The 14467-nt window shown below is 40.0% G+C and overlaps 1 long non-coding RNA gene across 1 annotated transcript; it reads left to right on the top strand.

Annotated features, from left to right (window-relative positions):
• Positions 1–2663: 2663 nt before the first annotated feature.
• LOC116750731 lies at positions 2664–14162 on the top strand. The gene is made up of 3 exons (XR_004349079.1): positions 2664–2710; positions 4343–4410; positions 14103–14162. It is a non-coding gene; the product is annotated as an uncharacterized LOC116750731 (long non-coding RNA).
• Positions 14163–14467: the final 305 nt, after the last annotated feature.

Below are 14467 nucleotides of genomic sequence, written 5' to 3'. Positions count from 1 at the left end.
GGTACAAAACAGTTCTTACACCTGAATGGGATGCAAAGAATAATCTGACTTCTGTTCACCAGGGGATGAACTGAACTGTCCTTGCAGAAGAGATAACAGATGGTGTGAACCCCAGATCCTAGAAACGGGCCAGGCACACGATAAGTGTTCAGCTTTTCAAAAACAAATGAACAATCACTTCCTCTCCTAGATCTTTACACCCTTCCTCTGTTGGCTACTTTCTCGCAGCTTATAAACATCCTCAAATATACCCACTTAAAAAAACTCTCAGACCTATGATTCTTTGGGTATTCTTGTGGATAACCTAAGTCTCTACCATGCCTTCAAACACCTGTCCTCCCAAAAGCCCACATCTGTACCTTGGGCCCAGACCTGTCTACCAGGCCCCTCTAAAGCACTGAAGATGAAGTAAGATCCTCTCGCCACCCCCAATCCCTTTCTACTGTGCTCTGTGTCTCTCAAAAAGATGCAGCTGTAAACTGTCACCCACGCTTGCTGCCCTCCCTTTTCTAACTAGTCACCAGGCCTCACCCATTCTCTCTCAGATCTGCAAAACCCGGTCCCACCTTTTATAACTTAAGTGGGACCCTTAGATTACAATTCACCCTGCACCCAATCAACTGCCTTCCACATGGAGGTCCAAGTGAGCCTCTAAACCAGAATTCCATTTCACTGTTCTTTGGTGTTTCCCGCAGCCTTCAGGATAAACATCCAAACTTCTGACAGGACAAACAAGGCGCCTTTCTGTTGGGCCCCACTAAGTTTTCACTATCAACTCTCATTTCTTTCCCAAACCCTGAGTTCCAGTCCTGTACATTAGTTTTGCCATATTTTCTTACATTTCTCAAACTTCAACACACACTGCTTTCTCCTGCCACCCCAGGAGCTTCTACATATCCTTAGAAAGGATGGCACTTCCTCCAAGAATCCTACCCTGAACTTTCCCTTCCAAGTTTCTGTGCTCTGCAAAGGGGAAAGATGGCGGGGAGGGATACATTAGGAGTTTGGCATTAACATATACACACGACTATATATAAAATAATCAACAAGGACCTACTGCATAGCACAGGGACCTCTACTCCATATCCTGTAACAAACTGTACGGGAAAAGAATCTGAAAAGGAATGGATATATGTATAACTGAATCACTTTACTGTACACCTGAAACTAACACAATATTGTAAATCAACTATCCTCCAATATAGAGTAAAAATTAAATTAAAGAAAAAAGAGATTCTGTGCTCTGTAGCAGCAGAAGTCACTTCTTCCAGAGCACTGACTCCTGTGCTTGTGTTTACTTGCTGCCCAGTAGAAGGGAAGATTACCTAGGGCAGAAGCATCGTCTCCAGCAGCCCTTGGTTCTGACAACTCATTCAAGTGCCAGGATACTTTACACACATAACCTGCTTAATTAATTCTAAGAACCCACAGAAAGAGTGGTTTTTAATGTCATTTTACAAGTGTGGGGATTGTAGTGCAAAAGAAACCTGTCCAGGCCACAGAGAGCATAAGCCCTGGAATTCAAACCCTAAGCTGCCTTGACACCGGTGCTCTTTCCACTATATATGATACACCTATTGAAAAAGAATTTTTTTTTCCTGAGCCCTGTTTGAATGGAAAGGAAATGAAGCTGGGATATATCCATTTCCTAATCGCTTTGGTGTGTACCAGGCAAAGTCATTCAACAGACCAGGTAACATCTGTGCAACAATTAACGATGCTCCAAACTGTGCTAAGTGTTCTACTTTGTAGAGTCTAGAAGCATTAACACAGTGCATCCTTGTAACCGCCACGGAGGCTGGGTCCTGTTAAGCCCATGCTACAGACGAGAACACTGAGACCTTGAAGCCTTAAGGCACTCGGCCGGGGTCACCGAGCTGGCAGGAGTCCTAGGCCGCACGCCCCGTCTAGTGCACGCACACCCGGGCACTGGGCACCGCTTCTAGTGCCCACCCTCCACCTTTCACCATTTAAAACCCCGCTTCTCAGCGCCCACACGAGGGCCCCTGGAAGCGGGAAGTACAAACCTGTCTCGACAAGCCGTGGCTGGAAGAAGCTCTGGATACAGATCAGGGGCAGAGGGTGCTCAGGAGCGGCGCCCAGTCTACCCCGCGGAGGCGGTCGGCGTTCAGTCCAGCAGGCCCTCCCTCAGGGAAGCCTGCACGGAGGGCAGAGGCACCGAGTCCTGCAGCGCGCACAGGTCCTCAGAGCGCGAGAAGGAGTCGGCCGCGCTGTCCGGGCGCAGCTTCACCGAGTGTTCACGGCCTGAGCGCGGCCTCGGGGACGCTGGCCGCAGACAGGATGCCCACACCCGCCTGTGGGTCCCGGCTCGCCTCCCGGCCCCTCGGGCGCCCACCGCCCGGCGGCTGCGGCCCCGCATCGTGCGCAGGACCGGCGTCGCAGCCAGAAGACATAGGGCCACGGGCCCCAGCTAGGCCGGGCCCTCCATGCCGCGCTCCGGAGCCCACGCGCGGCCCGGTTTGGCGCAGGCATCAACGCCTTCCCGAGCGGCGGGGGTGCGGTTTAAGCCTCCGGGCGGGCGGGCCCGTGGGGGCGGGGCTCGAGGACTTCTGCGAGCTCGCCGTGCGTCCGCACGCAGACCCGCCTCCCATGACGACGCGGCTTGAGGAGCAGCACGCAGACCCGCCTCCCGTGACGACGCGGCCTGAGTAGCGGTGTCGGCAGCTTCGAGACTACGGCAGCGCGAAAGGTAGGAGGTGTGGAGAATTTGGGGTTTCCAAAAAGCGTTTGCTGACTGATCCAAACAAAAGTGAGACATGGTTGTATCAGGTGCATTTTAAAAGTAGTCAAACTCCCGCAAAGTGTCTGTGCTCGCCCCGCCCACGGGAGAGTGTGAACTCCGTGAGGGACGCAGGAAAGGCTGAGTGAACGTCTGCCTGTGGTCCCTTACCTGGTGCACGGGTGTGTGAATTTCTGCGGAGAGCTCTTAATTTCTGCCGTTTCTGCTGACTTGACACGGTGGTTGGCAAACGGTGACGTGTTCCGTGCATTCAGGACATGATCGTGGTTACTAATAATCACTTTGTTTTGTACTGACACCTCCACAGAGAATTTACTACTGAATATCCACTTTACAGAAGAGAAACTGAGGCGTAGGAAGTGAAGTGACTGAGTAAGAGGAAGGACTCAGACAATTGGTGTTAGTAAATTAAGCCTGCAAGGAGGCCGTTAGCCTGCGGTGGCTCTAGCGATGCGGCCGCCTAGTTAAACCAACCAAAATCTAAGCCTGTCAACGCCTCAGGGTGACGAACAGCGCTGAGGACACCCAGTCACAAACCACCAACTAGGCGTTAAAGCCATAGCAAATCACTCGTTTCCTTGCTTTGCTTCTGCCCTTTTAAAATAAACATCTCTGCAGCTCCTGTGGCTGGAGTGCTCCTCACCTCTTCCGCTTTGTGGTGCGTGAAATGAATCTATTTTTGCGCACATAAAGTGTTAAAATTTTAAATGTGCCTCAGTTTGTCTTCTAAGATTGGCCGTAGAAGTTGGATTTGTGTCCAGTTTCTAGAGCAGTGGTCGTCCTCTGGTCAGGCCTTAGGCGTTACGTGTACAACGTTCCTCTTCTACCACCACCTTCTGGATGCCTCCACCCACTACCAGCTCCCACGCATCAGTTCCCCTAGATGTGGTCAGCAATGGCTTTTACATGCAGCGTGCTCACATTATAACATCGCAGACACTCCTCCATCCTCCAGCCAGCGTGTGAAGTGAAACATTGCCATTCCTGTTGAAGAGTCTCTGGTGTGACCACTTTCCCAAACACAGCCACTCCCCAGCTGACCCTGGGTAACCACTCCTCTGAACTTGGTCTCCATCACTGGCATGGATGTCTTTCTATGTAGGCTACATTTTTAAGTATTCTTAAACTGCATATCGTATTCTATTTTGTTTTCTCTTGTTACTTGCTTTATTTAGTGTTATCTTTGCTAGGTTCATCCATGCTGACATGTAAAGATCTGTCTAGTTCATGTACTTTCCTCGCTACGTACGATTCCCATGTAGGGAAATACAATAATTTATATGTGCATTTTCCTGTTGATGGACATTTAAATTGTTTCGAATTTTAAGTATGATTTCTTTTTAAAAAATCGTATGTACTTTTTAAAGGTTACTTTACAGTTATTGCAAAATATTGGCTATATTCCCTGTGTTGTACAATACATCCTTGAGCCTGTCGTACACCCAGTAGTTTACATCTCTCACTTCCCCACCCCTGTATTGCCCCCTCCTCCCCCTCCACACTGGCAACCATTAGTTTGTTCTCTATATCGGTGACTCTCCTTCTTTTTTGTTATATTCATTCAATTGTTGTATGTTTTAGATTCCATATATAGGTGATATCCTACAGTGTTTCAGAGTTCAAAAGACTCTCACGACAGAAGCCAAAAGGTAAGAGCCATTTTACATTGATAAAAAGCATTTTAACTATGTAGAAGCAGGAAATGAAAAGAAAGAACTTTGCATTACATTTAATAAAAGCTTAGGGAGATCTTTGTGGTATATTAGTGAACTTATTTGTGGAAATTTAGCCATGTACATTGTGTTGGAGAGGCACCAAGAGTTCAAGAACTCTCACAATTTGAGTACACAATTGCCTTACTTGTAGGCATGGTGGCAGCCATTTACATAACAATGATTTGGAGGATGTTGTGTTAGTCAGCTCTTGCTGTGATAATGCTTTGGAACAAATCGACCCAAAACTCAGTTCCATAAACAAGAATTTATTTTTCTTGGACCTATTGGCTAGCTGCAGTGGCTCTCTTTTAGACCTCTAGATGGCTGGTTTTGCTCCGTGTTTTGGGTCAGTTTGAGGTCTGTAACACACATCTTCCTCTGGAGCCCAACTGTGAGGCCGCAGCTCCCAGGCCCTGTCTCCTCACAAAGTTCACTGAAACATAGGAGGTGAGCCCAACTGCACAAGCCCATTTAAGGCCTCGGCTGCTCATTGAAGGCCATCATGTCTGCTCACACTTCATTGGCCAAAACATGTCACAGATCTAAGCTGTATTTAGAATATGTGTATTTGTTTAAAGTTGGGTGCCCTCACAGAAGAATATTGCATTTTGGACAGTGTTACCTTAGCATTTTCATTGGCATTTGCAAACGTGATAAACGCCGTGTGCACTTTTTCACCTTTGAGAACTTTCTGAAATTGTGGGACCATTTCTATTGGAAAAGAGGAAGGTACACTTTAGAACTCAACTCTAGTTATGGCATTGTTGGGAGAAGAATTAATGAGATAAGGTCAATACAAGTGAACGATTTGGGATCACATATTCATCATTAACATTAGCATTCTACAGAACATTCCTGGAGAATTGTGATGCTTGCTTTATGTGATTTCTATCATAAATCATTAGAATCTGACCAAGACACTTCAGTGAAACATACATCATACAGCACATCACATTTTAGTTTTTCCTACCACTCCACAACTTATCATCAATACTTCACCATAACTCAGAAACAGAAAAAGAAACTGAGTGAGTTCATTGTTAGCAGACGGGCTTCACAAGCAATACTAGTGGAAGTTCTTCAAATGATAGCAGACAGTAACTCAAGCCATAAAAACAAAACAAAGAATGCTGACTAGAGCAGTTGTGTAGGGAATTATAAAAGATACTGTAATTTCAAATTTCTTCTCCTTTCTTCTCTTAACTAATTTAAAAAGTAAGTGCCTAAACAATATGACTATATTTGGATTGTTCTCTATATAACATAAAAAAATATCATATATTTGATGATATGGCACAACGAAGGCAGTGAGAACAAAGCTGTGTTAGAATAAAAATGACAGTAGATCATAAGCTGAATCCGCAGGAAGAAAGGAAGAGAACCAGAAATGGTAAATAGATGAACCCGACAAACTCAAAAATATTTATTTGCTCAACTTTCTTCTCTAAGCTCTTTGAAAAAATAAGCTTGTGAGAAGTAATTATTATAATATGTTAAGTATGTAACATATATAAATGTAATAAAGACAAAAAAGAGGGGAAGGGATACAGCTCTATAACAGTACAGTTTCTGTTTCTATCTGGAATGAACCTAGTAAAAATCTGAAGAGATTCTGAGATGTATTACATAAGCCCTAGTGCAGCCATTACTCAAACAATGTGGTTCAAAATCATTAAAGGAATTACATGTTACAGTAGAAAATATCTACTTACTATAGAAGGAAAATGGAGGAAAAACAACAATAACAAAAAAACAAAAACATGAGACATGTAGAAAACCAAAGGTAAAATGACAGACATAAATAAATCCTACCATATTCGTAATAAAAACTAAATGTAAATGAATTAAACAATACAAGCAAAAGGCAGATATTGTCGAACTGGGTATTAAAAACTGTTTTCTGTAGGAGACACTGCTTGGATTCAAAAGTCTAATGTGTACAAAGTAAAAGGATGAAAAAATATACATCATGCAAATAGCAACCGTAAGCATTGCTGAAGTGGCTATACTAATACCAGAAAAAATAGACTTTAAAACAAACAAAAAAGTTACTAGATATGAAAAGGGACATTTTATGATAAAGAAAGGGAAGATACAAAAATCTTTAACATATTTGCCCTGAATAAGGTAAAACCAAAGTACATGAAGAAGAAAATACCAAAATCCATGAAGAATTGAAGGAAGAAATAGATAATTGCACAACATTAGGTAGAGGCTTCAGTACTCCACAGTCAATAATGGATAGAACAGTTAGGCAGAAGATCAACAACGATATAGAAGACTTGGACGAGACTATGAATTAACAAGACCTAATAAATGTTTACAGAACACTCAACCAAACAGTAAAATACTCATCCTGCTCAACTACATGTGAAACGTTTTCCAGCATAGATGACATGCTAGGCTGTAAGAGAAGAGATTGAAACCCACATACATTGCTGGTGGGAATGTAAAATGGTGCGGCCATTTTACAAAACAGCTTGAGAGTTCCTGCAAGTGTTAAACATAGAGTTACCCTGTGACCCAGCAGTTCCACTACTAAGTATATACCTAAGAGAAGTAAAAACTTATGTCTGCACAAAAGCTTCTACGTGAATGTTCATAGAAGCATATTTCTAAAAACAAAAGGTGGAAATAATTCGAATGACAACCGGATAAATGAATAAACAAAATGTGGAATATCCATACAATAGAATAGCATTCAGCTCTAGAAAGGAATGATCTATTGATCCATGTTACAACATGGATGAACCATGAAAGCATTATGTAAAGTAAAAGCAGCCACTCACAGAAGATCACGTATTGTACGGTCCCATTTATATGAAATGCCCAGAATAGCAAATCTGTAGAGACAGGAAGTAGGTGAGTGGTCGCCTAGGGCTGAGAGGGTTGAGGAGATTGAAGAAAGCTTGTTAATGTGTAATGGGTTTTTTGTGGGGGGACAGAAATCTAAAATTGGATTGTTGTGATGCTTACACAAGTCTTTTAGTGGTTACACTGAGAACCACTGAATTGTATACAATAATGTGTTGAAATTATGGTATGTAAATTACATCCCAATAAAGCTGTTAAAATTATGATAATTTTATATTTATAAATTTGAAAATTCATCGAAAATGACAAATTCATTAAAAATGCAAGCTAACAAGACTAACCCAAGAAAGAAAAAATATCTAAAAACCCTATATCTACTGCAAAAGTTGTTTGTATAATTAAGTACCTTTACAGAAAATGATTTCCAGGGATAAATGGCTTTCCAAGTAAATTCTTCCAAATATTTAGGGAAGAAATATTGGTAATCTTACATAAAAATCTTCCAGGAAACAGAAAAGTATATATTGCTCAAAATATTTATAAGGCCAACATAAGCTTCAGATCAAAACTAAAAAGAATATTACAAGAATAGAATCACAGGCCAATTTCTCTTTTGAACATGCATGCAAAATGTGTAAACAGAAGCACAAACTGTATCCATGGTATGTAAAACAATCATATATCACAATCAAAGTAGCTTTATTCTAGTAATGCAAGGTTGGTTTAATGTTCAAACATGAAACTGATCCCAGGAATGAATTAGAGTGGGAAAAAAAGTCATTTAAAACAGAAGTCTTGGGACTTCCCTGGTGGTCCAGTGGTTAGAACTTGGCGCTTTCACTGCTGGGGCCCTGGGGTCCAATTCCCGGTCAGGGAACTAAGATCCTGCAAGCCATGAGGCAGGCCCCCCCTACCCCCCGCCCAAAAAAAAGGAAAAAAAGAAGACTTAACCAGGAGAAGCACAAGATCGAATAAACATAACAGATAACACCTTATGAAAAGTAGGTGAAGATTATGGAATATTCTAAAATTTTAAAACAAAAAGAAACATTTAAAGATTCAAGAGGATGTGGCAAATATTGTACATAGGCAAAAAATAAAATAAAATATACGGATGATGGGAGCCCAAAAATCCAGATGCCCATGTCCTGTCTCTGAAGATTCTCATTCAGTGGGTTATGGATTTCCTCTATGTTTAAAAACCTACAGGTGTTATAAAGCAGAAACTAGCACACCATTGTAAAGCAATTATACTCCAATAAATATGTTAAAACACAACAAAACAAACCTACAGGTGATTCTGATATGATTCACAGACAATGTAAAGCTTCTGCTTTACAGGAAATAATACCAGATTATTTTGTTATTTTATAGTTATAGTAACAGGTTGTACTATTGACCGGTAAGTCTGATGTCAAAATGCACTCCCCACTAGGGATATAAAAGGAACTAATAGTCTGTACGGCTGCTTGGTGGCAGCATGCATGTATTGCAAGGGCAATTATTGTAGGAATCCAAATGAGTGGAACATTTTAGAATTGGAAGACTACATACAGATCATCTAGTCAAGCTTCCAACTATTATAGTCGTGAAAACTAAGGCCCATATAAAAGAAATGATTTCTCTCCAAAGAGCGTTAGTGAAAGAGTATGAAATTAAAAATATCTCTGAACTTTTAATTTAGTGCTGTTTTTATTAATCTCATGTATTAGCTTAAACTTCAGTGTGACAGATTTGGGATTGAATTCTTGCTCAAATTACTGATTGCGTGCCTTTTAGTAAGTTACTAAAACACATTTTTTTAAAAAAAAATAGATTTATTTTTGGCTGCGTTGGCTCTTCCTTGCTATGCGCGGGCTTTCTCTAGTTGCGGTGAGCGGGGGCTACTCTTTGTTACGGTGTGCGGGCTTCTCATTGTGGTGGCTTCTCTTTGTTGCTGAGCGCGGGGTCTAGGTGTGTGGGCTTCAGTAGTTGTGGTTCACGGGCTCTAGAGTGCAGGCTCAGTAGTTGTGGCACATGCTCTTAGTTGCTCCGTGGCATGTGGGAGCTTCCCGGACCAGGGCTCAAACCCGCGTCCCCTGCACTGGCAGGCAGATTCTTAACCACTGCGCCACCAGGGAAGCCCTACTAAAACACTTTTAACTTCGCTTTTCACATATGTAAAATGGTGAGCCTTGGCTGATATAGAATATGAGATAACCTAGCACTGTTCTTAACACATACACGTAGTTAACATTTTTTGGCTCTCATCCCTCTTAAACAGCCTCTATCCTCTTAACAATGAAAGTGTGTTTCAGCTAGCAAAGCACCCAGAGCTGACCACATTCTGGCAAGAGATATAGGATTCTTTTTCTTGCTGGTGGTTCTTTATACCTGATATTTGAACTGCACTGAAACATGAACATCTCTTGTTTATACTGTATTAATGGATTGATGAATTTGATAATCTGATAGATGAATTTTAAAAAGTAATATGCAGGAAAAAAAACGTAATATGCAGGAATTGAGCTGCCTTACTCTCAAGAAATATAATTCGATAGTGGTGGCTAAAACGATAAACAGTGTTTGGACAGGGAGTCCATATTGGATGTGAACTACGTGTACTCCCATTCGTCTATTAAGAATAATCACAGCAAGATCCTTTCTGACCCACCTCCTAGAGTAATGGAAATAAAAACAAAAATAAACAAATGGGACCTAATGAAACTTCAAAGCTTTTGCACAGCAAAGGAAACCATAACCAAGACCAAAAGACAACCCTCAGAATGGGAGAAAACATTTGCAAATGAAGCAACTGACAAAGGATTAATCTCCAAAATTTACAAGCAGCTCATGCAGCTCAATAACAAAAATACAAACAACCCCATCCAAAAATGGGCAGAAGACCTAAATAGACATTTCTCCAAAGAAGATATACAGAATGCCAACAAACACATGAAAGAATGCTCAACATCATTAATCATTAGAGAAATGCAAATCAAAACTACAATGAGATATCATCTCACACCAGTCAGAATGGCCATCATCAAAAAATCAAGAAACAATAAATGCTGGAGAGGGTGTGGAGAAAAGGGGACACTCTTGCACTGCTGGTGGGAATGTGAATTGGTTCAGCCACTGTGGAGAACAGTATGGAGGTTCCTTAAAAATCTACAAATAGAATTACCATATGACCCAGCAATCCCACTACTTGGCATATACCCTGAGAAAACCAAAATTCAAAGAGAGTCATGTACCAAAATGTTCATTGCAGCTCTATTTACAATAGCCAGGACATGGAAACAACCTAAGCGCCCATCATCGGATGAATGGATAAAGAAGATGTGGCACATATACACAATGGAATATTACTCAGCCTTAAAAAGAAATGAAATTGAGCTATTTGTAATGAGATGGATAGACCTAGAATCTGTCATACAGAGTGAAGTAAGTCAGAAAGAAAAAGACAAATACCGTATGCTAACACATATATATGGAATTTAAGGGAAAAAAAATGTCATGAAGAACCTAGGGGTAAGATAGGAATAAAGACGCAGACCTACTGGAGAACGGACTTAAGGATATGGGGAGGGGGAAGGGTGAGTTTTGACAGGGCGAGAGAGAGTCATGGACATATACACACTAACAAACGTAGTAAGGTAGATAGCTGGGGGGAAGCAGCCGCAAGGCACAGGGATATTAGCTCGGTGCTTTGTGACAGCCTGGAAGGGTGGGATGGGGAGAGTGGGAGGGAGGGAGGCGCAAGAGGGAAGACATATGGGAACATATGTATATGTATAGCTGATTCACTTTGTTGTAAATCAGAAACTAACACACCATTGTAAAGCAATTATACCCCAATAAAGATGTTTAAAAAAAAAAAAAAAAAAAAGAAACGAAGATAGTTCTGGGAACTATAAAAAACTAGAAGAGCTTATTACCTGTGATTTTCTAATGACTGTACCAACATCTAGGATACTAATACGCTTTATTTTATAAAACTCAACATATTATTTGAGGACATAAGTTGTAGGTGTGGTAGATATCTACAAATGAAATTCACTAAGCTTGAATATATTGCTTCAAAAATTTTGTCTCATGTGTCCACAAGGAGTATTCTGAAATACTAATGTACCCACTCACAACTTGAAATCCTTTCAACATCTGTTTTAAAGGGCAGTTATTTCCTTCTGACTCATTTAAGTTACCTGCAAGAAAAAGACAATCTCCTGAATCCTTGCTTAAAAGGCTTTTAATATAAAGCAGATAATTTTTTGCAACATTTCCCAGACTTTTCATTATCAAATTGGCTGAGGCTTCTCAACGATTATCATTTCACAACAATATCTCCATTTTCACCTTTTTTAAAAGAATTGGCCTCGTAGATGTGCCCTTAAAACAGAGCTTCACTCTCAACTTATTTTAAATTTTGTATTCAAACAGTATGAAGAAAACAAGATCAGGGAATTCAGCCATAAAAGTGAATGGATTACTGATACATGCTACATCATGGATGCAACTAAGTGAAAGAAGTCAGGCACGAAAGGCTCTATATTGTATGGTTCCATATTTATGAAATGTCCAGCAGTGGCAAATCCATACACACGGAAAATATTATACATTAGTGGTTTCCAGGGGTTTGGAAGAGAGGGAAATAGGGAATGACTCCTCAAAATGGGTGTATGTTTCCTCTTGGGGTGATGAAAATGTTTTGTAGTTGGACAGTGGTGATAGTTGCACAACATTGTGACAGTAGTAAATTCCACGGAATGGAACAGTGAATTGTAAAATGATCAAAATGGTGAATGTTGTGTTATGTTCATTTTACTACAATAAAAAGGAGAAAGAATTAGGGAAAGACTTAGAGTTTGGGAAACTAAGGTGAACTGGTCAAGAAAAAGACAGCTCTACTGTTCGGTGTTCTCTCAGCTCTCCCAGTGCATTAATCCTCAGCAAAAAGTAGCCTGAACTTGTCGATGATAGTCATTCAACACAGTCCAGGGAAAAGTAAATAAAATAAAACCCAACTCTTCTTCTTTAGCACATCTGTGAAAGGTTAACTTGCTGCTCAGCCACGTGGACATTCATGAAGACGTTTCACTTTAGGTGTCCTCTACTTCAGTACTTTACTCACAGCTCATTCACACATGTAGGCAACAGCATTCCTTAATTGGGTGGAATCTGCAGTGCTGGTTGTGATCGGTCTCATGAAAAGAAGAGGGAAGGAGGAAAAAGCCTCCACATTGACTTGGTGGTCTTGACGAAATGGATGCAGAAGACAGCTTGAGTGTCAAACTGGAAACTGTTATTTTCCTTTTCCTTTTCTTTTTATCTTTCCTATCAGGTCTTCTGCCCACTTCCCACGCCCTTCTTTCAAACAGGAAAGACACTAATTAGCTGCTTTTTTGTGTTTTTGGTAAAACACCTATTGTTTTGCGTTTCTTGTTTTTCGGTGAACATTCTTGTTTTTACTGCCAAATGAGCTTCAGTGGTTGATGTAGGGGGTCTCTTGGGAACTTAACTTTTTCCAGTTTAAGTGGAAAAGCTTTTTTGTTTGAATTGGCTTTTACTGGGTGCTTCAAGGTTTGCTCTTGGCTCTTTGAAGGGGGACTGAATAGCACTGTGTTTCCTTTGAGGTTCCAATGAATAAAGGATCCTATGTCCTGGGCACTTTTTGTTGATTTTGCTGTGTGTCCTCTCTAGTAGCCAGATGCAGATTCCAGGAAAATGACATATAAATGAATATAAGTAATCTAATATTTTTACAATTTGCTTTGGCCATACTCCTGGTCTTATTCTACTTGTAGCAGATGGCTTTAAAGAGCATTAGCTATGTATATATTAAAAATAATATAAATATACCAATATTAAATATTATATTGATGTATAAATGTAATATACTAATATTTATATTAGTGTATAACAATTATGTATTATATTAATATATATTTTTTGCCTAGCATATATTATATACAAAATATATGAGTAATGAAATGTATTTCTATGGTTAATATGTTCATAATATTAATATGATATATCCTGTAATATTGATTATAAAACAATTATATCATAATATATAAATATATATTATTATCTGATATAATACACTATAGTTAATATATTCTATATAACAATATATAATGTATTAGTATAATTGTATTATATAATATAAATATAATACATATATAAAACTATATATCTTTTAGTTATACATTACACATACGAGTATGTATAGCTATTTATAATTTTATTTACATAGGAATATGGTCATCATAACAATTGATGTAAAAATATGCAATATTTTCAATCAAATGGGCCTTAACCTCACTACCTACACATAACTACTTTTAAAATCTTGAACCCTGTCTAACTCATGCTTCAGTATCTCTCAACCGGCTTTTCTACACATGCACGTAGACGCACATTTATACACGATATATATGTATACTACCAGTTTTCAGTTCAATGTATATAAATATATAATATATGATTATATTCCTGTGTATGTATACAAATATAAATCAAAGGTATGTGTATAGGTATGTATTTCATATGTTTATATAAATATATCATACAAATAATGTATGTGTAGATAAATACATGACTGTATACATACATACACAGAAATATACTTATTTAAACAAAAGGGACCTAAATAAACATAGTTCTCTAAGAATAAAAAGTTATGTCTCACTGTTTCAATAACAGTTTATAGTTTTCTACTGTATGTGCTTCTATAATTGTTATGAACATTTCCCATTTTTGTTGAATGTTAAGTTGTTTTAATTTTTTGCCTTTTTTTGTTTTTTGTTTGTTTCTTTTTTGGTACGTAGGCCTCTCACTGTTGCGGCCTCTCCCGTTGCGGAGCACAGGCTCCGGACGCACAGGCTCAGCGGCCATGGCTCACGGGCCCAGCCGCTCCGCGGCATGTGGGATCTTCCCGGACCGGGGCACGAACCCGTGTCCCCTGCATCGGCAGGCGGACTCTCAACCACTGCGCCACCAGGTAAGCCCAGTTTTTTGCCATTATTAATGAAGTTCTGAAGAATACGGTGGGCAAGATTACTTGAAAAACTCTCCTAAAAGAAATGGGTTAGGTATGCTAGGTTAAATGTACACAGCTTATTTTTAAGTGCGTGGTTGATTTTGGAAGTGTGCAGTCGAAATTTCCAGGACCCATGAAGGAAGGGTGGTACAT

Source organism: Phocoena sinus, chromosome 3 (genome assembly GCF_008692025.1).
Source record: "Phocoena sinus isolate mPhoSin1 chromosome 3, mPhoSin1.pri, whole genome shotgun sequence".
Lineage (NCBI taxonomy): Eukaryota > Metazoa > Chordata > Mammalia > Artiodactyla > Phocoenidae > Phocoena > Phocoena sinus.
Note: the sequence above shows the minus strand (reverse complement) of the source record. Positions and strands in the feature narration are given on the sequence as shown.